At 38.8% G+C, this 27,452-nt stretch overlaps 1 protein-coding gene across 11 annotated transcripts in view; it reads left to right on the top strand.

The window, feature by feature from the left end:
- The first annotated feature begins 4,183 nt into the window (after positions 1 to 4,183).
- Positions 4,184 to 27,452, top strand: part of MAP2 (microtubule associated protein 2) — a 313,061-nt gene continuing 289,792 nt past the window's right edge. For all 11 annotated transcript variants that reach the window (XM_089329961.1, XM_051849208.3, XM_008259081.5 and 8 more), the window contains exon 1: positions 4,184 to 4,321. The gene's annotated coding sequence lies outside the window, so the exon portion shown is untranslated. The remainder of the gene's footprint in view (positions 4,322 to 27,452) is intronic.

The following is a 27,452-nucleotide window of genomic DNA, read 5'->3' as shown; positions in this document are numbered from 1 at the left end:
TAAAAGAGAAGTTTCTAGCATCAAATGTTTCACTTAAAAAAGATAATGTCTCAAAAGATCTAATGATGCATCTCGAGGACTTAGAGAAACCAGAACAAATCAAACCTCAAATTAGCATGAGGTGACATATAATAAAGAACAGAGTGGAAAAAATGAAATTGAAACTAATATACATATCAAGATATTTTGGAGAAGACAAACAAGATAGACAAACCTCTAGCTAGAATAACAAAGAAAAAAGACAAACAACTCAAATAAAATTAGAGATGAAATAGGAGACATTACAAATGACACAACTGAAATATAAAGGTTCATTAGAAACTACTGTGAAAAAAAAAAAACTATCCTGACAAACTGGAATACCTCCAATAAGTGAATACATTAACCTGCCAAAATTAAATCAAGAAAATTTAGAAAATCTAAACAGACCCATAACAAGTAGCAAGATTGAGGGTGTAATTAAAAGTTTTCCATTAAGGAACGTCCAGGATTTGATGGCTTACTACTGAATTTTTCAAAACATTTAAAGAGGAACTAATTCCAATACTTTTCAAAGTATTCCAAAGTATTGAACTGGATGGAGCTCTATCAAACTCTTTATGAGGCCAGCATCACTCTAATATAAAATCTGAATAGAGACACAGCACAAAAACTTCAGATCAGGATCCTTGAAGGACAAAGGTGCCAAAATCCTTAACGAATTACTACCAAACCTAATGTAAAACTGCATCAAAGAGATCATATACCATGATCAAGGGGAATTTATTCCAGAAATGCAAGAGTGGTTCAACATTTGCACATCAGTAAATGTCACAAACCACATCAACAGAATGAACAACAAAAACCTTATGGTCATCTCACTAGATATGGAGAAAACATTTGCTGAGATTCAACATCCTTCATGATAAAAAACCAACCAACCAACCAACCAAAACCAAAACCAAAACTCCACAAATTAGGTATAGAAGGAACCTAACTCAAAATTATAAAGGCTATGTAGGACAAACCAACAGTCCAGAGCTTTTATCACCATGCAATACAACCTCTTCAATCGAGGGTCTACTTACTCTTTAATTTGTTGAGAAAAAGTTGATATATCCTATCTACTAGTAGAGTTTTATCTAATAATTAGAAATAAATTTTTCCTGATTGTGTTCTAACTGCCTGTCCCTGAAAAAAGGGATACAACTGTTTGTGTACAGAACATTCTGGGCCAAGAACTGCAAATCAAGAAGTTAGTCTGAAGACAAGGAAAGTAATTATGGAAATCTATGTTGGCAGGTGCTTTCCATCCATGGTTTACTTCTTGGAGTCCAGCATTGTTTAAGTCCAGGCTTCCTCAGTTGTAAATGACAGGATTCTCACTTAAACAAACTTAAAGAAGAAAAAGAAATATATTGGCTTGAATAGAGGCAGAGCCACCCTGTGACATAACAGGATTCTACGGCATTTCCAAAAGCATTTTTTCTCTCCACTTCTCAGCAATGGTTCTGTTACACTGAAGGCAGGATAATCACTGACAACCCTATCTACATCGATCTTCACTGTTCTCCATATGACACACCTCAGGGAAAAACTCTGGTTGGAAATATTAAGGACCCTTTTTGACCACTCATATCAATCACTGCATGTGGGGAGAACAGGTGCTATCATAAACTTAGCAAAGGTCATGTCTCCCTCCAAGGGAGAGAAGAGGAGCATACATTTGATTGCCACACTGAGAATCATAGTGTGAAATGATAGTTTCTCTGAGGAAGGGATTCTTGCTTAAGAAAACATGTTCACTTGAGATACAAAATAAAGACCCCTCACTCAGCAACCTCGAAGCCAAAACAGATGCATCCTCTCAAGTTCTTCAACATCCATAGTGCTGCTTTACCAATTGACTTCCTTCCAGTTTTACTGAATGGCCGACTTTTGAAAAATATGGCTAACGAGGAGAACTTGTGGCATTTCTCCAGCTCAATCGCTCTCTTCTTGCTTTTGGAAGAATCTTCAGCAGTAGCTCCATTTCCATTCTCCTATCTCCCCCTGAGCATCTCCACTGTTCCCCTAATGCCGCTCAGGTTCCTTGAACTTCCCCTCAGGAGTGTCCAACCCTGACAGTGGTAATAGTTTCCTACTAGTAGCTACCATCATCCTCTATTCGGCTTTTCACTTGTTCTAACCCTTTGTAATTAGCTTCCCCATACTAAATCCCCTCAACTGAACTTAAAAAAAAGGGGGGGGGGCATTCTTTTTCTAACAGAACTCTGGCTAAGATGGCCATGTGTTGAGAGACTCTCCATACAAGTTTCAGGTTCCTCATACTGCAAGGCAGAATCTGGTTGACTTAACTAACCACTAAGGTAGCGGAAGCCATGGGTTACAAAGTGTGGGTAGGCAGATTGGTTTTCAGTGCCGAAGTTAAAATGAGAAAAATGGATTGATGTAGACCAGAACTCTGAAACGACAGCATGTGAGTTATGTGTCAAATAGCACAGAACCAAACACTCAATAATTGGACTGTGCAGGGCTGAAGAGAGGCTCTTACTGCGCAATTGCACATGTGTGCCAGGCCATGAATGGCAGCTGCTAACAGTGTAGCAGACTTCCCACTCCTGCTCTCTCTCCACATACTGCATATTATTTCCCAGTCTCCTAAGACTTCCTCCTAAACAGACTACCTTCTGAGGAGGAGCCCTAATTCCCTAACCTCCTTGTTACTGGGTGTGCCCTCATGTTTCCAACCTCATTCAAACATCACTAGGACACTTGAAAAAGTGAGGTGGAGGCCAGCAGGACACAAAGTGTGGGGTGTGACTGTGGAAGTTAAGGTTTCACATCCTACTCTATCAGGCTTTCTTATCTTTGTAGCTTCTATTAATTGGGTTTCTTTTTCCATCTGAAAACTGAGGAAGTTGAACCAATGCCTAAGAAATCAGCTGTGATGTTCCATATTCTGTGTCTCATTTAAGTGGCAAAACCAGATGGCACCTGCTGTTTCATCAGCACTGTTGAAACTGTGTGGCCACACCTCACTACCTTGGCTGACCTTGAAAACATCTTGTCAGTACTCCCTACAAACACCTGATGTAATTTAAGGTTGCTTCTTACTAGTCTTAATAAAGTGCTGCTCTTTGTGAGGATTCCATAGTAAGGGATCATCTGATTTCTTGGTTGTCATTTCACTTTCAAAAGCGTTTATGAGGTGACTTCTTACATGGTGACATAGTAAGCTGTTTTCTGCGTGTTCTTATTTGTTGTGTCATTTTCCTTTTTCCTCAAAGACCGTAAGAGAGAGGTAGCATGGCCATTTTTAGTCCTCTTCTGGCACATTTAATGCACGGGGATTTACATGGCATGAACTGTCTTCTAGAATGTGAAGTCTCTGAAGGCAGGGATCTTCTTTCCCGGGGGTGGGGAGTGCTAGCATCTGTTACATGCACTGATATTTCCACAGTGCCTAGAACAGCAGCCGATGCACCGCAGATCTCAGTAAATACTAGTTGAATGAACAATCTGATTAGTGACAGCTGGGTCTAGAATTCTCTGCGTCTCAGCCATTGCTCCTTTAGCGCTGACAGCAGTTGTCCTCTGTCCGCGTGCTTTCTTAGTTTTCTTTCGTTGATTCTTCCTGGATGCACCTGTCTTAGGTTTCTGGCTGCAAGGCCAGGGAGCTTCCTCCACTGAAGGGTCCCTGGAAGACAGCCCCCCACCCCCGCCCCCTTACAGGCATACAGGGTAGGAAAGGAAGGGCGTCCAAGGTGGGCTCTTTGGTGACACTACCGCTATGGCCCCTGATTTCCAAGGCCCTTAGAGAAGGGGGTCTCGCTGGTGGGGGCTGGGGCACCGGCCCAGCGTCCGTGGGCGGGGCTCCCGGAGGCGGGCTACCTCGCTGTCCCCGCGGGGCGGCCGGCTGGCTGCGGCAGGAGGCGGGGCGCCGCGCTCCCCCTCCCGGACACTGCGGCGGTGGCAGCGCCAGCCGGGCCTCAGCCGCCGACCGGCTCGCAGAGTCCGGCGGGCCCAGCGCGGGGCGGGGAGGAAGGGCCGGGGCGGGGCGGCGGCGCTGGGAGCCGGCGGCTGGGGCGCCGCGCTCAGACTGGGCGGGCGCGCGGGCTGCGCGGGCTCACGGCGGCGGCGGCGGCGGCGGCGGCGGCAGCAGCAGCATCCTCCCCTCTCCCTTCCCTTGCATTCTGCTCCTGCCGCTTCCCTCTCCTTCGTTCCCTCCCCCTTCTTCTCCCGCCCCGTTCTCCCCTCCACTCCTCCTGAGTGCATTCGCTCTCGCAGGTCCGTGAGCCGTGGCAGCCGCGACCGCGGGTGCGCCCAGTTCTGCGCTCAGGTAAGAGATTGTCCCCATCTCCTACTCTTAGAACGCCTCTCCTGTCTCCTGTGTGCGCGGAGGGAGCCCCAGCCCGGGATGAGAGGTGGCAGTGGGTAGCGGGTTGTCCGCAGCTCTCGGACTGGAGAGCTGGCACAGGTCGGCCGAGCTGTCCCGTCTCCCACCTGACGGAAGCGCCTGGCCGGACCTCTCCAAGTGTCCCGGGTCCGGGCATTGGTACCTGGGCTCTCGGCTTGTCTTGAGAAGCCAGTGATCTTATTAGGTACCAGGTTGAAACGCCTGGAAACTCACATTGGATAAGGATACATGTTTGAGCGCTAGCATTACCTGAGCCTTAGAAAACAGGGGAGGAGATTGTACGACGAAAATAGAAAACAAAAAACCTCGAGGTAGAGGCTTTTTAAAAAGCATTAGCTGCAGAGAACCTCACTGGACTGTGTGTGAGAGAAGCTTTGTCCATTGCAAACTATATCCCCCTCTGTCAGTCCTCCAGAGACAGCTGAGAGGAAGACGAATAAATATTTATAATTTTAGGAAAATGAAGAAGTCAGTGTGATGGTGTAGGAGGGTGGGGCACGGAGAAAATGAGTCTGCTTTAGCCTGAGCTCCCACATCGTCTTTCTTTCTTTCTCCTCTATAACCGTAGAGGTAGAACCCTACATTCGCGGTCCCTCAACTCTTTTTCTTGTTAAAAGGTTTTTTTTGGGGGGGGGGTTGGGGGGACCACAGCGCAGGCTTCCTTCCCTTCCCAACCTCGCCTTTTGTTTAAGGATGGAAATTTCAAGAAACAGCGCGTGGGGGACCAGGAGGGAGGAGGTGTGTGTTTGGGTGTGTGTGGTGGGGGAGGGGTAGCAAAGCTGATGGAGTAGGGGAGATACACCATCCTTGAAAACGGAAAATTCATGTTTTTCTGCTGGGCACCGGGCCTCCAGGACTTAGAAAATAGAAAGCTTTGATAACAGCAAGGCCGTTTAAGACAGTTACTGTGTACCTTTTGCCTTAAGCCCTTAGTAGAATGCTTCCAGTTCATAGACCTTTTCAAAACCGAATTGGTGTGAAGGGGTTCTGTTTCAATGAACACACACACACCCACACACACACACACACACGTATACACACGTATCATGTACTATGTACATCTTCCAAAAGGGAGTTGATTCTTAAAAGACAAATCTTTTGAAATTTCTCTGAGGATTTGAGGACTATACTGTGAATGAAAGCTGTAGCGAAAAATTAACTGAATATTGCTGGTGGTATATAAGCCTGGATGTGAGGCAAAGGGGCTGGCTGGTCAGAGTTGGGAAGGAACTAGGTTAAATGTTAAAGATATAATTTATTGAAAAATGATCAGCCTGAGAGGAAATGACTGCAAACTGAAATTGAGGTTTGCAGCCACAGTGAGGCGATGGAGAACAAAGCCTTTTATGTGAGCCACATTATGCAAAATGTCCCATACATGAGCTGTAGGTACCAGCCCAGTTTAAAAGCATAGCTCTGTCACTCAGTCATGTCACTGTGGGCAATTTAGGATATTTTTGGCAGTCAGAATAGATTAAGCAAATAGAAACCATTTAGATCACTTTTGATGTTATGCCTAAGAGGAAGATTGGTCTTCCAACTGAATGTAAAAAAATACACCCTTTAACTGAGTAATAACTATCTGTATTTTAGTAGAATTCTTCTCAATTTATAAGTCACAGGTGTTTCAATCAACCTCCATGTACAGAAAGCAAATCCCCTTCAAGAAAAGGTAAAAGGCGTTTTTTTTCTTCAATAAAGAGCATTGTGTTTGTGCATGTGTGTACATGAGAATTAACATGGATTTCCTGGAGTCTTTATCTGATTATCATAGATTTATATCTGCATTCTTGGTTTATGTACTATCAGAGCCATTGTGGTTTTAGAATCAGGGGCACATGCTGTTTATAGTTAATTCTTTTATACTTCATAGGTTGGTATAATATTTAATTTCTAAAGCTTTTGTTTTTTTAATCAGCAAGTGGATAATTATCTATGTAGAGCGTCAAGAATTTTAAAAACTGAGGTCTCTTTCTAAAACATAACAAATTATAATCCTTTTTATTTTCTCTGTTATTCTGTTCATTTTTACCCTCTTATCAAACCCGTTGGTTCCTGGCTGGGCCTCTGCTGCCTTAGGCATCTAGTTCTGTCTAGACGCCCAGAAGCAGAGCCTGTGTTCTCAGGAATTTTGACTGTAGGATGTGTTCATTCTCTGCAGCAGCTCTTTCAGGATGACTTGTTTACAGCACCTTGTCAGGGAGGAGAGGCAAGAGGAATGTGCTGAGAGAGCATGACCCAGTGAAACTGGCACAGCCATTACCTCATCCTAGTAGGTACTTCAGATTCATTGAAAGAGCAGGCATCCTCTCAGTGGAAACCAGACACCAAGAGCACACCCATTTCAGGGCAAAAGCCTTTCTTTTCCCATAGCAGCCTCTACTAATGTTGTTCTCCTGAGGCTAAGGGGATATTTTCTCTTTTATGTGTTTCTTTGCAGGGATCTTGAACTTGGTCAGAAGTATGCAGCCAGAAATGAAACTTGGCACAGAATACGCTAAGCCTGAAGGAACAATTTCATTCCTTTACTCCTTTTGGTTTAAACCAATTTGCAAATTTTTCTGAATGTCCAAAGGGAAAAGGAAGGAAAATGCTTGTTGATGTATTTTTGCATATTTTTGTGTGAACATGCGTATTTTGTGTTGGATTTTACTAACAATTAGATATTAGACTGAACTACTATACTTTTGACAAATATAGTTGCACTATTGGCATTTAAAATTAAGTAGTTGTTAAATTTGGTTAGATGGTTACTTCATAATATCTGCATCTCTAAATGATTCATTCATGGCCATGTGAGACTGACTCTGTGAAACTGACTTGGGGGTTTAGTATTCATGTGGCTAACTGATTACTGAATTCTTTTCAGTACTTAACTTCCTCTTGACAGATGAAAGTAAAGAATCTGAAGTAACAGTTACCTGCAGGATAGCACCACTCCCAGATCAATAGTACACTCCTTAATACTAACAGTTGTCACTTAGGCAAGTCATTAATTAATAAATGCATGAGCCTGTGGGTCACAATTTTGGAGAAATCACAGTTTCTTTTGTCTCTGATATATATCGGTTAAACACGCTAATAATCTTCAGTGTTAGCTCTCTTTGCTACTTTAATTCTGTATCTTTGCTGTTATTATTGCCTTGTTCTACTCAATGTAAGTCTCTTCATCTAAGGGCAGTATTTTGATCATTTTCTCACATTTTTACCCTCTCATTCCATTATTTTAATTTGATATTCGAGTGGTAGATGTCCTGATCTCCAGATCTTTGGTTTTAATGTTGTTACTCTTGATAGAAATTTGACCTTTACTTTCATTTAGGACAGCATTCATTCTTATTCAGTTATTCATGATGAGAAACAACATTTGATATTCTCAAAGAATTATCTTTCCTAGGAATTGACTCGAGGAACCAACAGCAGTTAAAGAATATCAAATGAATCTGTGTTACAGAAAATTAAGGGAAAGGGTCTGTGTGAAAGTTTGGGTGGGTGGGTGGGCGGAGGGAGAGAGGGGAGGAGTGCAAGCAGCTGTTAATAGTTGTCCATGTAGCATGGCGATGAGGCTTTGTCTCAGTGGGTGGAGAAGGAAGAAATCTGTTTTAGTTTTCTTATTTCTATTTTTATATAAACACTTCACGTATTTATGGGGTACCATGTGCTGTTTCAGTCTATGTGTACATTGAGCTATTTTGTTTTTCAACATAATGTTTTATCCCCATCCCTCTCATGTCTTACATTCAACTAAGGCTGTGGGTTCTCCTTTGTAAAAATTATACAGGATGTTTTTTTGGAAGCAGTTCTGTAGTGAATTAGAAATTTTAAAACAATGTGAATACAATTAGTTGACTTTTTATGTAAAAACATTAAACCTAATTTTTGAACTTTGATCTTTCCTGTTCAATAGGTACACTTTCCTTTGGTGTTATTTTAACAATGATTCTTTTACTTATACATTTTAATAGAATTGTGTGAAGTTTTAGAAAAAATAAAGAGCACAGGATCCTCTTTCAGTCTATGATTCGGTTCACATTGTAGATATTAGGAAAATTTTCAGCAAATTGTTTTCTACCAGAACATAAACTAGAGGGAGCAAATTCCTTTTTTATTTTTGTTATGATAATAAATTACTTATGATAATAAATCATTTAGAGCAAATAATGTACTTTTTAAAAGCATTATTTATTTTATTTGAAAGACAGGGAGACAGAGATATGGACATTGGGACAGAGACAGGAGAAAGAGAGAGAGAGAGAGAGAGAGAGAGAGGGAGGAATGGATCTCCTGCTGTACTTCCCAAATGCCCATGAGAGCCAGGACTAGGCCTGGCCAAAGCCAAGAGCCGAGAATCAATCCAGGGTTTGCAGTTGGGTGGCAGGAACCAGGTACTTAGACCATCATTAGGTTAGCTGAAGGCTCTACATTTGCAGAGGCTAAGCACAAAGCCAGGAATCCAAGCTCATTTTATATGGGATGCAGGGATCTTCACCTGTAGGTCAAACAGCTACCTTTCCTTTTTTTTAATTTGCACTGTCAAAAAGTCATGTTAGAAAATGAAAATAGAGCCTGATATTTTTTATTGAAAGTTATTTTCCATTATGTCTGTATTTCTTATTTACCATACGGTTTTACACAAATTTATCCTCCTTTTCAAGGCTCCACCTCTATCTTAATCTTGCCTCTGAACTTACTTACCTTATCTCCTAGGCTTGAAGGATCCTTGTATGTCAATCTTTGATCATGCTACCTACCTCAAAAAGACTTTTTCAAATCAGGAAGAAAAGCTGTTCCCTTCTTTGACCCCATTAATAAATGTCCAAGTTTATCCAAGTTTTCCTGCTCATTTGAATTATACTCTTAGCAGCCATCTTTATATTACTTTTCCAACATTCTGCAGGCAAAAACAGTACATCTACACAACTAATTATTTCATAAGGAAAAGATTGGTTAACCAACTGTTTTTTATGATTTTATTCACTGGATAACAAATAAAATGTTTTTTTTTTTTAATAATTAAATTGACGTCACTATTTGTGAGGCAGTCCATTGTATTCATTTCATGCTGATATATACCTAGTAAATCGAGTACCAACTATTCTACAATCAATCAGTAAATATTGAGCTAAATAATTTTAAGTAAAATATTAGTCATTACATTACTTCATACAGCATCATCATTACCCTACTTGAAGCCACCTCAAGATGATCGTAAAAAGCAGTATTTAAATTTCCATGAAGGTATTTCATCACCTAACTGTCGAAATCCTTCACATTTAAACAAACTCACAAGGAAATATTCAGACAGACCCTGCTTCAGACAGAATAATTATGCCCACGTGAATCCTTTCCATTTACTTAAGCAATCTGGAATTATAGATAGCTACTGTGTCGTCTTGTAGCAGTTGTTACAGTACTGCACTGTATTGTTGATGGTATTGATGTTCTATAATGAGTTGATATGAGAAAATGCTTATCAATTACATTGACTAGGAGGGACACTGCAGAATTTTGATTGGCATTAAGGCAATTAAATAATCCTCACCTTTAAAAGTTTAGTATTTTGTTTGGGAATTGTACCTCTAAAAATGATAATTTAGTCTTTCCTGAAGAGTTAACATTTTGAGCAGAATGATATTTTAAACAGCATGTTGTTTTGTTTTGTACTGGTGTTTATATGAGACACAACATTGTTTTGACCTACAAATTTCCAGCCGGCTTTGAAAGACAGAAACACTTCTAGGATTCAGTTATGCATTCTTTTCATTTTTTTTATTTAAATTATTTATTTATTTGAAGGAGTTATACAGAGAGAGAGGGAGAGGGGGAGAGAGAGAGAGAGAGAGAGAGAGAGAGGTCTTCCATCCGCTGGTTCACTCCCCAAATGGCCACAATGGCTGGAGATGCACCGATCCAAAGCCAGGAGACAGGAGTTTCTTCCAGGTCTCCCATGCAGGTGCAGGGTCCCAAGCACCCAGGCCATACTGGAGGGCTGTATTGGAAGTGGAGCAGCTGGGACTCGAACCAGCGCCCATATGGGATGCTGGCACTGCAGGTGGCGGTTTCACCCACTACGCTACAGTGCCGGCCCCATTCTGTTAATTTTAACACATCATCCATTATAGGTAGCAAAAACATGTCATTTTTAATTTGCTTCAGGTACTTATTGTTTGAAAAACATATTTGCTATTGTGACATATGACTTCTTTGCTCATTGGATAAGCAGATGGAATCATAGTACCTTGAAGTTTAAAAGACAAATTTGGGGTCAGTGTCATGGCAGAGTGGGTTAAGCTGCCTCCTGTGACACCGGCATCCATGGGTGCTGGTTCTTATCTAGGATGCTAGAATTCTGATCTAATTTCTTGCTAGTGCACCCGAGAAAGCAGTTCAAGTATGTAGGCCTCTGCACCCACATGGGAGACCCAGAAGAAGCTTCTGTGTCCTGGCTTCATCCTCCCAACCCCTAGCCATTGTGACCACTGGGGAAATGAAGCTGCAGATGGAAGATCTGTCTCTTTCTGTCTCTCCCTCTCTGTCTTTAAGAGTAGACTTTTGGTAACCTGATCTAATGTAATGCTGTGAGCATATATAATTCACACTGTGTCAATTGCTTTCACTGCTGAAGAATTACATGTGGTGTCCCAAGAGGACAAACACCCACCCCTTACCACATGAATTTTTGAAGTACCCTCATATGTATAATATTTTTCATAGCTCAGATAAATTGCTATGCATCAGTTAATTTGAAGAAAACTTAAAACTATGCCATGAGGTTCCAAATGAGAACATAAGGAATTAAATACAAGTTTATAGGAAAAAAACAATGACATAGTATTCACTTATGAAGCCAATTGAATGGATTTCAAAGTACAGTTAACTCTCTGTATCCATACCCATGATTTAGCCAATTACTGATTGAAAATATCTGAAAAAAAATTCATCTACATTATTATATTTTTCTATTTGGAAGAATATAATCCAACAGTAAAACTGAATCTTGAGTTTATAGTCAGAGCTACTCCATGTTTATCAAAATATCCTAAATTAAAATAGTATTCAAATCTGTCTTTTAAGAAAGCAGGTTGCAATTAAACAGAAAATTTAGTTGATCCTTATTTAAATAACAGAAGTCAGGCTGATAGAACTTCAGGAATTTTGCTGCCCATAAAGCACAAAAAGGTAATCATCAAACTGAAAATCGATCTCTTATGATACAACAGAGTTGTGATCTAGTTTGTTTAAACTGTGATCTAGCTTGTTTAAAATCAGCTTTGGCCAACATGTCTCAAACTAAAGTTGTCTCATTCATGGATTATATGATGAAAACTGTAGAATAGTGATTAACCGTTGTTGAAACTAGGCAGCTGTTATTTCTGTTATTGCTCTTTGTTTAAGGTTTTATAAATTTCAAGCACAGCCACTAGTTCAGTGATTTTTGTTTTTCTTTGGCTTCAAGTTGAACTCTATCACATGAGAGTTGTCAGTATCACAACTGGAGGTCATGAAAGTTTTGGAGAATCCTGGCATTCTCACAGCCTTATAGTATCATGAGCTTTTGTAATAAGAATAAAAAATTACATTAATAAATAGTTATAAAAATGAGTAAGCTGCCAACGCTGCGGCTCACTAGGCTAATCCTTCGCCTTGTGGCGCCGGAACACCGGGTTCTAGTCCCGGTCAGGGCGCCAGATTCTGTCCCGGTTGCCCCTCTTCCAGGCCAGCCCTCTGCTGTGGCCAAGGAGTGCAGTGGAGGATGGCCCAGGTGCTTGGGCCCTGCACCCCATGGGAGACCAGAAGAAGTACTTGGCTCCTGCCATCGGATCAGCGCGGTGTGCCGGCCGCAGCGCGCAGGCCGTGGTGGCCATTGGAGGGTGAACCAACGGCAAAGGGAGACCTTTCTCTCTGTCTGTCTCTCTCACTGTCCACTCTGCCTGTCAAAAAATAAAAAAATAAAAAATAAAAAAATGAGTAATCTGATTTTTAATAAAAGATTTCCTTTTGCTTCCTAATATATTTATAGAATAGTTCTTTGTAGAAGGATTTTATGCTTACATATATGGAAACACTAAATGTATTTTTAATTAATTTTTAAGTTAACAAATACAAATTGTTTATCATTAGATATATTCTTTTAATATATTCTTTTCTTTTTTGCCTCTATCCCATGACTTGAAGGGACCTCAGGTACTGGCCACTTGCAGATTAGAATTAGAGGATGTTTAACAGGGAAAGAGCAAAATTTGTGGATCTCCAGTGTGTATACAAGTAAACTGGAACAGCGAGCAGTGTAGTAACTTTTCAAGATTCAGTAATTTAAGCTCAAATATAGTGATTGGTAAGGGGTAATGTTGAAGATTCATCTCATGCTGACTTTGCGTCCCCATTCTGGTTATGTATCTGTTCTCTGAGCTAAGGTTCAATGAGATAGCTGTCAGACCTACCAGTTACACCAGTGTGATTTCACAAGCATGTAAAAGAGAAGGGGACTTGGGATTCTGTGGCCATTCCCACCAGCATATGCCAGTTACTCTACTGAAAGAACTGGGATTAAATCTGTTCCAGTTGACACTAGATGGCTTCTGCTCTGGGATGTTCCTGTGAGATTTAAACACTGGGGATGTATTCCCAGACACAGGGGACTTGGAAAGCCGAATAACTTTTCTCTGACCTTTAACTGTAGATATCAAGGCCTCCCATTTGGATCTTTGTTTAAATGTAGTTCTATGTGCAACAGGAATCCAACAAAAATACCCAGACTGAGACTTTTTTCTGATCTATATCACCACAAAATGTTCTTGAAAATTCTTTTCTTTTTGTGATTTCTCTAGTCTTCGTGTTTTCTAAAAAGTGAGTTAGAAAGGCTGTGGTTCTCTGTGTATGTTTTCCATTTACCTTCCTACTCTCATATGCTTTCCTTTTTCTCTGCCTACACAGCTCCATCCTTATTATTTTTTTGTTTGCTTCTTCTAAAGAGACAGCAAATTAAATGAGAATTACATGTTGCCATGGTTACTGTGTTCAGTAGAGCTTCACCTGCATCTAAGCTGCTTAGCATTCTAGAGTCTCAAGTTGACAAATATTTGAAAAGCAGGAAGAGCCTCTAGGAGGAAAGAAATTGAGCAGAAACCATGCATACATATTTAAAGTGAAATTTATTCTTCATAACTGAATACGGAAACTATGCTGTTATCTACAGAGGGAAAGAATTCTAGTATCAACCTTCTGTTAGAGAATTCCATGTAGTATGTATATCTCAATTCTCTAAGTGGATGTGTTTAATTACCCATTGGAATGGGCATAAACTGTTTTATCCTTGAATATGTAGAATGAAATTTCTTATATTCTGTACACCATTATTGACAGAATAGGCTGTGCATATTGCCTTATCCTGAAATGTTTCCATTTAGAGCCATAAATGACATTTATAAAAAGATTTTGAAATTGATGCGTGTTAGATATCTTCAAAAAGATCATAATGTGTATTATCAAAAAATGCATGGACTTAAAAATATTTTGTACCACAATAAACCTAGATTTTAGTTCCATTTTCCATGTTTTGAAGTACTCTGTACAGAAAAAAGCAACCTTAATTGTGTATCAAAAACAGAAAGAAGACATATGCTTTTCTTAGATGTAAATTATTTCATTTGGTAGTCTGAAATTTTAAGTGTTCTGTAAAGAGGTAGCTTAATATGTTGTAACAAATTATGTTTATACTAAGGATGAATCTATTTTGTTTCCCTTCCACTTAAGTGTTAGGCTGGTGTTCCCTAAGTATTACTTACATGATGACCCATGATTCATTCATTCATTTATTTAACACATGGTTCTTGGTCCCCGATATACTGCAGGAAATTTTCTAAGTATGGAGGCTATCAGGACAAACCATGAAAATAACTTCCTTCCCTCATGTAATTATCATTCTAGCAGGAGATAGAAATTCACATGTAAAGCAATAAGTGAGTGAACATTTCATATACAAACCAGTATGATAAGTAATACAGAACAAAAGCGTATGAGAGTGTTTGGTTGGGGTGAGACAGGCTGCATTTGGAGACATGAGAAAAATCCAGAAGAAGGGCTTTCAAGATAGAGGGAAGAAATAGCTTCAAATCAGGAAGAAACATGCTATATTGACAACTGAGAGGATCAATGGCATTGTAGTCTTAGGAACGTAGTAGAGGCTGGTGGGAGAGGAATGCCAGCAGAAGGAAGCTACCAGACCACATACTTCTTGTTTACCAGGATAAAGAGTTTAACTTTTATTGTATTTGCAGTGAACTTTAATTTTTGAGGTTGTAAATGCAGAATTTTTTGAGTCAAAGATTAATTATATGTTCTAAATCCCCATAGATATATCAGTATCTTACTACTATGTTAAATCACAAGAGAGACATAACTTAGAAAATCAGAAATCAATGGTGGAGACAAGTGTAGACTTTTGGTAACCTGATCTAGTATAATGCTCTGAGCATGTATAATTCACGCTGTGTCATTTGCCTTCACTGCTGAAGAATTATATGTATTATCAATTTTTAACCACTTGTGTTCTCTTTGTATCCAAAACTAAGTTTTTAGAAACAGAGAAGTTTGAACCTATGGTAATTAGAGTAATCGCAAAGCACTTCCCTTTTCGATATGAATGTATTCTTTGGCATTTTCCTATCAGCAGCTTTAGTTGTGAACAAGGCCAGGTGCCAAACAACCAACTTTATACTGAAACCTATAAATTAACTAAATAACAAAGTAATACACATCTTGCCTCTTAGAGGTGATGGCCAAAATCTGACAATAGTTTGAATCTAAAAATTTGGTAAATGAGCTGATTCAGTTTCAAGATAATCTTTTTTTAAAGATTTTATTTATTTATTTTAAAGTCAGAATTACACACACACACACACACACACACACACAGAGAGGGAGAGGGGGAGGGAGGGGTCTTCCATCCTCAGGTTCACTCCCCAGATGGCTGCAACGGCTAGAGCTGTGCCGATCCAAAGCCAGGAGCCAAGAGCTTCTTCTAGGTCTCCCACGTGGGTGCAGGAGCCCAAGTTGGGCCATTTTCTACTGCTTTCCCAGGCCATAACAGAGAGCTGGATTGGAATAAAAGCAGTTGGGTCTCAAACGGTGCCATATGGCTTGCCAGCACCCTAGGCGGTGGCTTTACCCGCTACTTCAAAGTGCCGGCCTTTCATGAGAATCTTAGATCACCTATGAGATAAATAATCAGTGTACCTCTTCAATTATACATTGCTCATAGTGACATATTTAAAGTACTTTTTAGATGTTTGTGAACTTAATATTATATAATGCTCTATGGGTTAATGTTAAACACAATTTGCCAGAGAGTTGATTAATTGTATTTTGGCATAACTTAAGAATGTTTACTTTTTTTTAGGCATGTCCTCAAAAGGAAGCAAAGCTACCAATTGAAAAATTGCCTCATCTAGTGTTATTTACTGGGCAGTTTCAAAATTGCAACAGCATTTAGGATAAATTAGTATTCTTATTTTATATAGAGATTTTGAATTACATTAATTTTTAAAAATTTTTTTTTATTTGACTGGTAGAGTTATAGACAGTGAGAGAGAGAGACAGAGACAGAGAGAAAGGTCTTCCTTCTGTTGGTTCACCCCCAAAATGGCCGCTAGGGCCAGCGCTGCGCCGACCCAAAGCCAGGAGCCCGGTGCTTCTTCCTGGTCTCCCATGTGGATGCAGGTGCCCAAGCACTTGGGCCATCCTCCACTGCCCTCCTGGGCCACAGCAGAGAGCTGGACTGGAAGAGGAGCTGCCAGGACTAGAACCTGGCACCCATATGGGATGCCGGCACCACAAGGTGTAGGATTAGCCAAGTGAGCCACGGCGCTGGCCCCGAATTACATTAATTTTCAAGTTACTTTCCTTGGCTTTCATTTTGTATTGCTTTAATGATTAATTTGTGATATAGATGACTTGAAATTATTCATTTTCAATATTAAAAATATGAATAGTAAACCAACAGATCATTCAAATATATATTAAACTTTTAATAGTGTCCTCAACATTATATTCAAATGTAGGTTTTTTTAATATATAGCTATCACTAAACATCGCATATAAAGTGAAATATTTCAAAGAATTTTTGAAATGGTAAGAGTTTTAAAAGAAACATAAAATAATTTATATATATATATAAAACCATGCTTGTGCATAGAATATCAAATATACAGAATATTACTCTTCCTTTGGTTGATATTCATTAAAGATGCAGAAAAAATGAAAAATATGCAGGAAACACAGTATTAAAAAGAATATAATGCGTAACAAGATAAATGGTAAGGAAGTATTTAGCCTTTGTGGTGTAATGTAAATTTAAAATATATTATCTCAAAAACTAAAAGTAGAAAGGGAGAGGGAAGAATGATAGGAGGGAGAGAGGGATCAGGAGGGAGGAAAGGAATATCATCATATTCTTAGAATTATATCTATGATTGTATTGAATCTGTTAAAAACTAATTAATTAAAATTAAAACATTTAACCATTAAAAGCAGTATTTCCTTTAAGTGCTATATGAATTCAGAGGAGGCAGATTTAGCATCATTTATAGAAAGAATTCATGTGGGAAACAGCATATGGAGTAGGACTCGTAAGTGACAGGGTTTGAGAAAATAACAGGTAGGACACTGGCACAAGCAAAGGCACTGAGATGGCAATAAACAAAGGAAGCCAGATTGTCTGAAATAGCGCCAGCTCTTGACTCCAGCTTCCTGCTAATGCAGCCTCTGAGAGTAAATGGCTCAAGTAATCGGATCCCTGCAACCCACAGTGAAGACCTGGACAGCATTCCTGGTTACTACCTTACCCCTGGCCTAGTCCTGGCTGATAGAGGCAAACTGGAGAGTGGGCCAGTACAAGTGTGCTGTCTTTCTCTCCCTCTCAAGTATAAAGCGCAGGAGGAGGGGAGAGGATCAACTATGTATGTATAATATATATCTAAAATTACAGATCATCTTTCAAAAGATTATGAACACACTTTTATTAGAAATTGCCAATTTTGGGCCGGCGCCGCGGCTCACCAGGCTAATCCTCCGCCTAGCGGCGCTGGCACACCAGGTTCTAGTCCCGATCGGGGCGCCGGATTCTGTCCCGGTTGCCCCTCTTCCAGGCCAGCCCTCTGCTGTGGCCAGGGAGTGCAGTGGAGGATGGCCCAGGTGCTTGGGCCCTGCACCCCATGGGAGACCAGGAAAAGCACCTGGCTCCTGGCTCCTACCATCGGATCAGCGCGGTGCGCCGGCTGCAGCGCGCTGGCCGCGGCGGCCATTGGAGGGTGAACCAACGGCAAAGGAAGACCTTTCTCTCTGTCTCTCTCTCTCACTGTCCACTCTGCCTGTCAAAAAAAAAAAAAAAAAGAAATTGCCAATTTTGAACATTTGCATTAAAATGTTGACTGTTTTTATAGCTGTCATAAGGGAGGGATTGGAAACTGTTTTAGTAAAGGGCCATACAAACTTAGGCTTTTGTACTGTGTCCCCTATGTGTCCTAAATACTCACCTCTTCTGTTGTAACAAGAAAGCAGCCATAAATGAGGTATTCTAATAAAAATGTGTTTTCAAAAATAGTTGACAGTCCTGTTTGACCTTCAAACTGTAGTTTGCCAACCCCTGCCACATATCAGAAAATGTCTTAGAGTTTATAGAAACCTTGCTTTTCAAAGGTCACAAATGCATGAAAACTATGTAAATTCCATAGAATACTATAGCTATGTATTTCTCCATAGAAGGAATCATTGGATTCCTCTCCAATCAGAGCACATTGGAGACTAAAGACTTTTACCACAGCCACTGGCTTTGTTTTCTCAGGTTGGCCTTCGTTGTATTTCCAATCCTACCCCCACCACTCCACTGCCACCTTCTTGGCCTCTAATAATATAGAATAAAATTGTGTCCCACTTAAAATAACTGTGTGGAACTCATGGTATCCGTTTCACATATTAACTGTTTCATACTTCATTTTTTTGCTTCTGATTTCCTTCTCCTTAATTCTTTGAATCCCTGCAGAACAAGGTAAGATATAAATAAGGCTATATTATATATTTTCATGAGAGATCTACTTTTAATGAAAGGCTGTACCCAGAGCAGTTCCTAGTTTCCAGGAGGAAAGATGGCATATCATTTATATTGTGTCCTGCTTTTAAAAAGTAGGACAGATTGCATTGCTCGTTTGCACCACTGAAATAACTTTCTCAAAAATAAACTTTTGTGTACATATGCTATAAGAGAATATTTATTAAATCTACTACCATTATATTCTGAAAGAAATGAAGGGAATTTGTTGCTTCTGAACCTTCCACTGTATCTGTTATTGCGAATGCCTTTGCAACAGTTTTCAACCCTCGATACTTGAGTGGTCTCGCTAGGAAGCTGCTAACACTCAGGTGCTTTTTCTTTTAAGAATGCATGGTCATCAGAGTATTTTGGAAATTAGAATTCAGATATTTAACCATGATTATCTTTCTTTCCAGAATGCTGCATAAGGTTTCTTATACCAAATTGAAACCTGGGCCTCATGGTATAGGGAATTTTGAGTATTGATTTTTTTTGTTTGATTTTTGATTTTTCCTGTGAAATTTTCTTATTACCTTCTAATATTATGATAGGTAGGCTTTGTGAATACACTGGAACTAAATAATGGGATGAATTTTAACTGTTCCATTAAATTAATGGTGACATAACTTGATTGATTCTTCCAGAAATAGTGTAATGAACAAGAGAGCTCTTCATATGGCTGTTAGTTTGGAAAAATATTATCAACTAGATGTGACTTAATAATTATTCTTAAACATACTCAAGGTGAGTATCACGGGAAATGACAATGTTCTGTAAAAGTTCAGAAAAATTTAATATAAATTTTCAAAAGAAAGTCCATAGTGATTAAATAATATGTGGTTTGGTCTATTTGATCAGTTCCTTGTATTTGAGATTAGTTGTTTCCATGTAATCATTTTGTATGATTTTAAAGACACAAAAAAATTGGGAATAAAAGCAAGTTTCATTTCAATGCGACTGGAATACAGACAAAATACTGAGTTACGGGCTATAATTATAGTCAGGGCCAAATTTCAGTGAATACCATTGCCCAGGCATAATTGTAGGGAAACCACAATAGGCATGAGAGTATATAAATGTTATTGTAGTGAAATACACAAAGTACCTTAAGTATTAGCAAATGGTAGGATTAAAAGTATTCAGTTTGTCATAATGAAGAGATGTCATCATATTTTGCTAAAGCAAATTAAAATTGAATTCCTCATGACAAAATATTTCAGACTTTGTTACGATATCAGGTATTTGTGGATAAAGTCTATAAATAAGAATGTGAATGGAATTTGCCTACTTACACTTGAACATATTTTTTATTTATGGAGAGTTGTTTCAAGTTAAGAATTGCTTAGCATTTCTGTCTTAAGGTGAGTTTCTTTTTCACAGTACAAAAAGTTTCAAAAGGCTAACAGAAGGCCAGTGTCGGGCTCACTAGGCTAATCCTCCTCCTGCGGCGCCGGCACACCAAGTTCTAGTCCCAGTCAGGGCGCCGAATTCTGTCCCGGTTGCTCCTCTTCCAGTCCAGCTCCCTGCTGTGGCCCGGGAGTGCAGTGGAGGATGGCCCAAGTGCTTGGGCCCTGCACCCGCATGGGAGACCAGGAGGAAGCACCTGGCTCCTGGCTTCGGATCAGCACGGTGCGCCGGCCCCAGCAGGCATTGGGGGGTGAACCAACAGAAAAAGGAAGACCTTTCTCTCTCTCTGTCTCTCTCTCTCACTGTCCACTCTGCCTGTTGAAAAAAAAAAAAAAGTAAAAGAAATTAAAAAAAAAAAAAAAGGCTAACAGCAGCCTCTGGAGATTTTGTAACACATTAAATAACCGTGAATCTATATCTTGTAATAAAATAAGTTTATTGTCGAGAAAAAAATCACTCATTTTAGTCATCAACGTTTTTCCAACATTACAATTAGAAAAAGAAATTGAACAATAGCAATTGCCTTTACCAAGTTATGAGGCACATCAAAGATTCGTAGACCTGAGAGAAGAGAAGGTTCTATATGTATATGAAGAATATACTCCTACCACTGAGATGAGGAGCCCTGCTTTAGGCAAGACACATCTGGAAAATGTCTTTGCTTAGGAAAGTGCTGTTAGCTTAAACAGAGTGACGCTTATTCATGCCATTTCTGCACACATATCAGAGTGCCCCAGATGGAACAAAAACTAAACTTACAGCGATGCAACTCTCCAGTGGTTATATTTTTATTGTTATGTATCATCTTCATAAAATGTAGGTATACTTGTATCCAGACACAGGATGTAGTTAACATGGATATACTTAAAACTTGGGATAATTGCATTACACTTTTATTTATGAGAGAATCTTATGATAGAACAAAAATAAACTTGGAAAAATCGAAAACAATTGCAATAAGAATCTTATTTTCCACCTAAAATATTTGCTGATTTTTATTTTGGCACTATAAGTTAAGAAAATTTTAAAGTTAAACATTTGAAATTTTATATGAACTAGTGTTCATAGTTGATGACATGTCATTAGAGGTCTACAAATGAAGATTCTTCTCTATTTCTAAATGTGGAGAAAATAAAATGGAAAGCAGAAAGAGGAATCTTACAGCAGCATATTAGTGAGATCAGCTTAATTTCGCACTGTTATTTCTGTGAGCCCACATTCCTACTCTGCTTTGTCATTTATCAAACTACATGCTTAGTTATCTAATTTCATAACTACACAGTTGCTGGAGTCCTCATTCACTACTAACTGTTCTCCTTTGAACATGCTGCCTAATTGTGTGTGTGTGTGTGTGTGTGTGTGTGTAATGTGTGTATGACTTATGAAGGGACACTTGTGTTTGCATAGACTCATAAAAGAAGTATTAAGAAAAACTCGAAGTCCAAACCAAACTATATCCTCCTTGGCCCTTGTTGCAGTGTCTTTAAAATGAGGAGAGTTTCCAAAAAATCTGCCACGTTTTTAAATTTTGACTTGTTTTTGATTCACATGTAAGAATATAGACGTCAAATTAGACCTATATTTTAAGAGAAAGATTTACTATTTTTCATGAAGTGAGGGAGGGAAGGAGAGAGGGAGAAAGAAAGAGAGAGGGTGATGACATATTAACTATATGTAAGAGATATGAATCACCTCTGGATCATATCAGGCATTTGTGAACCATTGGAAAACAAGGAACACCAACCTTCTGAACATAAAATGAGCAGGTCAAGAATTTTTAAGTCAATGCTAAGCTATCCCAACAATTGGCCCTGGAATATACAACACGGATAGACATAAGTAGTGCACTGGGTATATTTGGAAAAGAATGTCTATGAAAATAACATTCCATACCCTTATTTGTTTAATAGTTTGTCATAGGTTGCACAACAATTTTCTTAGCATGATAAATTATAAACTATATATAAATCTATTATGTTGTGTTTAAATATATAATTTTCAATTATGTATAGATGTGTGCATTTTCATAGAATAGTTCACTCTAAATATTTTTTTTTTTTTTTGACAGGCAGAGTGGACAGAGAGAGAGACAGAGAGAGAAAGGTCTTCCTTTGCCGTTGGTTCACCCTCCAATGGCCGCCACTGCAGCCGGCGCACCGTGCTGATCCGATGGCAGGAGCCAGGATCCAGGTGCTTTTCCTGGTCTCCCATGGGGTGCAGGGCCCAAGCACCTGGGCCATCCTCCACTGCACTCCCTGGCCATAGCAGAGAGCTGGCCTGGAAGAGGGGCAACCGGGACAGAATCCGGCGCCCCGACCGGGACTAGAACCCGGTGTGCCGGCGCCGCAAGGTGGAGGATTAGCCTATTGAGCCACGGCGCCGGCTCCACTCTAAATATTTTTAACAATTCAGTAATTGCATTTTATTTTTATTTATTTTTAAAATTTTATTTATTTATTTGGGAGGTAAAGTTACAGACAGTGAGTGAGAGAGAGAGAGAGAGAGAGAGAGAAAGGTCTTTCATTTGCTGGTTCAGTCCCCAGTGGCTGCAACTGCTGGAGCTGGGCTGATCCAAAGCCAGAAGCCAGGAGCTTCCTCTGGGTCCCCCATGTGGGTGCAGGGGTCCAGGTGCTTAAGCCATCTTCCACTGCTTTCCCAGGCTATAGCAGAGAACTGGATCCAAAGAGGGGGCAGCCAGGACTAGAACTGGTGTCCATTTGGGATGCTGACACCACAGGCAGAGAATTAACATAATGCACCACAGTGCCAGCCCCAGTCATTTCATTTTAAAAGTAGGGGACATGACACTGTAGTCACTACATACTTCTATTTACTTGTTGGTAGAATATATACGAGAATATTTCATTCTCACTTATTCACCACAATATCCCTACTGCCAAGAATATTGTGCGTGTTTTTTTTTTTTTTTAATAAATGAATGGTTTTAGAGAAACTTATTTAGGATCTCAAAATGTTTAGCAAAACTTGTTTAATCATATACAAAAAAGGAAATGATGACTTCTTTTGGGTAAGATTTGAAGTAATCAATGTTGTGTTTATTTCTGTCTTTAAAAAAAAATTATTTATTTACTTGAGAGGTAGAGTTACAGAGAGAGGCAGAGACAGAGAGAGAGAAAGTCCTCCATCTGCTGGTTCACTCCCCAGATGGCCTCAAGGGCCGGAGCTGAGCAGATCTGAAGTTAGGAGCCCTAAGTCTTTTAGGACAGAGAGCTGAGTGTTACAGGTGAAGGTTAGAAGGATGAGGTGCTTTTCAGAGGAAATAAGTCTATCGATTGTAAACACCTACATGATGTTCTGCAAGTATTTATCAAGAAGCAATAATGTGCTTCCTGCTGGAATGAAAAATGTTAGAGGTTCAGAGAAAAGAAAAAGGAAGAAAAAGGACAAAACTGAGGCCTTACCCTCCAGGAAGAATGAATTGAGGAGCAGAGCTGCTGCATATACTTTTGGATAATTAAACAGGCAATAAGCAAACGCTTTTGTCATGAATTTACCAGCTTAAAAGTACTTACAGGAAACATATATGTAACACCCTTCAGTAAGAGCTAAGCCATAACATGGTTTTATGTTAAAATGATCATTTGGGGATATATCTTAGAATGATGATACAAATAATAATGCAAATAACCAGAGCCATTGGAAAGATGAGACTGAGGTCATGCTTGGGAAAAGAGAGATCAACTTTATATATTATATTTACCCTTCCTTTAGCTAGTGTGAATTTTTAAAAAAATAAACATTTTGTTGAAAAAATATTTTGCAATAGAAATGCCATATAATGCCTTTATTTACTAATGTATCCAACATCATGCTTTATTCTTTGTACAGTAAATCTTAAAAATGAACCATCAGAATTATTGTGGGTACAACATTTCATATAAATCCTTTAAATTCTTGCTAAATGCAGATGATGTTTGAATGTCCATCTAAATTCTCTAAGAATGCTTTCCACTTAAAGTGTTAGTCTTTCTGAGGACATGATGCTTTAGAAAGAAGTGAAGAAGGAGGTTTGTCCAAAGGATTTATTGTACTGCTTTTCAAAGTGGAGACCAGCTGTTTAGGAAATAAAATTAAAATGTAAATTATCAAAGGCAAATGGTGAGAAACTTTCCTTTTAGACAATGTCCCATGCAATCAGAGTAAGAAAAGGGTTTGGGGAGATTTCCTATTATGCAAAAGTCACAAATGATGAAGTGAAAGGCTGGGAGGGAAGTACTTTACAAGGAACTATGTGAACACAACCCATGGATTGTCTAGGATGCTAGGAAGTTGAATTAATTGAAGAACAGATCTTCAATTCTGCTATGCCTAAATTTAGATCACACAGTAACTGTGTGTGGAACTTAGGAAGTCAGTGCACCAGTACCATGGCACGACTGTAGATTGAACTATGGTGCTGGCATGAATTGGATTTCAATGCCTCTGACTTTATGAACCAAAAGAGAGATCTCTTAGTATAATGAAGTGCCACATGGTAACAAATAGGATGATTACACATGGGCTTGCTCAAGAAAACATACAACAAAACCCATGAAAGCGTTCAAATCCAAGGCTTTTCAGAAAGGGCTAAATGTTCTAGTCAGGACCACATATTAGGTCACAAAGCTGTATGTTCCTTTGACTGTTCATATTAATTCTAGTATTAAATGTTGATTAGACATCATTGATTCTGTAATAAAGAAATAAAATGTCAATGAAGAAAAACACCTGTAAATACATTGATTTGTAATTGTTTTATGCAAATAATTAAATTGAGGGAATGAAAGAACTTTAACCTAGAAGATTTTTGGACTATAGTGTCCATATAATTATCACTATGAAACGGTCAATTATTTTGCCTTTTGTCTGACCATAAAATTTATGTGGGCTAGTGAACAATTTCTATATTGTCCAAGAGGCTAAAGATGAGATTGCAGTTAATGACTGAAATAATTCTGTATTTGATTCACAAATAAATGTTTAATTATTCGTTTAACTTTTGGCATTATCCTTCCACTCTCTACTTCCAGTGTTTTGTTAGGGCCCTTGACTCTCCTTTCTACATAGACTTTACTGGTTGACCTTTCACAATGTCAAAGTTTTAACAACCATCTGTGGTTTTCCTACTTCCTCATCTGTATCTCTAGCTTGGGCCTCTTCCCTGAGTTATTCTTATACTCAGCTCCCAGCTGAGTGGCTTCCTTTGGTTATACCTGAAACTCAGCATGTTCACCATGAAGTTTATTTCAACATTTTAGGTGATAGAATCATTTCAAGTCAAAAACCAGAAGTCATCCTAGGCTCCTAAATATATTTCATTCAAAATTTTCTCCTTTTCGTCTCTACTCTCACTGAATTTGTCCTTTACCTTTCATCTGAAATGCAGTATTTGATTTCTTTGCTTCCAATCTTTCCCAATTAAATTCAGTCTGTATATGAGCCAGAATGATCTTTCCAAACTGCATATTTAACAAGAGCACTCTTCTATTTAAAATCTGTTCTTCACTACCTTATTAATATAGCATATTAAATATAGCATGCAAATCTGGAAGCATACTATCTCTTCAATCTTATTTTCAGCCACTCCCTACCTATATTTTTGGCTTTAGAAATACCAACCTACTGTAGTCTTCACACATTCCTTGCTCTAGTCTTCCCATTTTATATTTCCCTTAGCTAATTGCTTTTTTATCTTTCAGAAACACCTCAACTTTTATATTTTTATCCCACTGGATAGTTGTACTTCTTGCAAGAAGGAATTATCATATTAATTTTTGTGAGTTCAGTTTCTTTTTTAAAGAAATCTTTACTTCTTATTTTTATTTACGTGAATAGCAGAGCAATAGATAGAGAGTCAGAGAGAAGGAGAGATAGATCTTCAATCCACTGATTCACTCCCCAAATATTCACAACATCTGGGGCTGGGCTTCAGTGAGTCTAACATATATTTTCATAATTCTTCTTTGTCTATGTTCCCAGTCCCTTCACCATGCATTCCTACAGAGCAGCTGTTCCATTATTGACACCTAACTCTGGGTAAACAAAAGTCTGTTAACTGTAGCTTTTTTTCTTCTTCCTTGAGAATAATATTTTTTTCAAAGGGTTCTTGTAGGAATCCACCCAGATTTCCCATGTAGGTGGCAGTTACTCAAGTACCTGCTGTCTTGCAGGAGGTACATTATCAGGAAACTAGATCAGAAGTGGAGTAGCTGAGACTTGAACCAGGCGCTCTGACGGGGTGTGGGCATCCCAAACAGTGGCTTAACTCCCTGTGCCTCAGTGTCCAACCCTAAATTGTTTCTAGTACAGTGCCTAGCATATTCTGGACACTAAGTGATATGTACTAATTACTTATGAAACGGAACACCAGTACTGGTTCTTGATTCTGTTCAGCTTTTGCCAGTGAGTTCTTTGAGTAAATGGTTGTCCACTGCATTGTGCTTCTAGCTTGTGAACTAACCCAAGTAAGTATAACATTTTCCTAATTTTTCTTTACTTATGCTCCTAGTCCTTTCAACATTCATTCCCATAGAGCAGTTGTTCCATTATCGACACCTAAAAGTGGGTGAACAGCAGTCTGTTAGGCTTAGCTTCTTTACTTCTTTGAGAATAATACAATTTGCAAAGAATTCTTGTAGGAATCAACTGTGTTGTATAGTTTATGTGAAATGGTAGCATAGTGTTATGCACAGCATTTGAGTTCAGTAAATATTCCATCAATTTTCATAAAAAGTGGAGACTCAACACTTTCTAAAATTTTTTACAATGCTATTAGAAATTAAGAATATAGGAGAGAGGTGAGCTTAAACTCCCACCTACCGAAGGATCATGTTATAGGGCTATACACTGGGTATCACTCTGATTTTTTGCACTCAGAAAACTCCCAAGCAAAATTAGTTTTAAAAATATATTATTCAAATACTGAGAATGAATCATTAGAAGAATTTTCTTTGTAGGTTAATTAAATGTTTTACTTGAGTGATAGTGATATTAGCATTTCATGAAATTAACAAGGATGCTGTTATATTTGAAATCTACATTATTTTGCTTAGATAAACTTATTATAGTGGTAATAGATGCTTTGCAAATAGATTAGCCATTGACATTAGCAAAGTGATCAGAAGTTTAGGGCGTTTGTGTCAAGTCAGTGCAGCATAGGAGAACCTCCAAATTTAAGTCCTTAGTGACAAAAATTTGAAATTCATATCTATCTCATTCAATATTTCTTGTCTCTTCTCAAGGATTAATTATATTACTCAGTTTCAATAAAAATTAATAATTTATGCCTAGATAGTTGAACACATTTGTAATACCAATTAGTATCTTTTAATTAAAAGTCTTGTATGACAACACGAAGCTGTCAGGTCAAATGTGAACATACATTCCAATTAGATCCAGCCAGTCATTATTACTTATGGGCAGAAATAGCTGTTGGATTAAAATCAGTACTTAAATTGTGCTGGTAGTTTGAATGAAGATCTGAAGTAAATTTCTGGTTGCAGATTTTTTTAAAATTAATTTAAAATAGTTTGTTGGGGGAATGAACATTGAAATATATCA

Source organism: Oryctolagus cuniculus, chromosome 3 (genome assembly GCF_051225735.1).
Source record: "Oryctolagus cuniculus isolate XC-2025 breed Fujian yellow rabbit chromosome 3, ASM5122573v1, whole genome shotgun sequence".
Taxonomy (NCBI): Eukaryota; Metazoa; Chordata; class Mammalia; order Lagomorpha; family Leporidae; genus Oryctolagus; species Oryctolagus cuniculus.
Note: the sequence above shows the minus strand (reverse complement) of the source record. Positions and strands in the feature narration are given on the sequence as shown.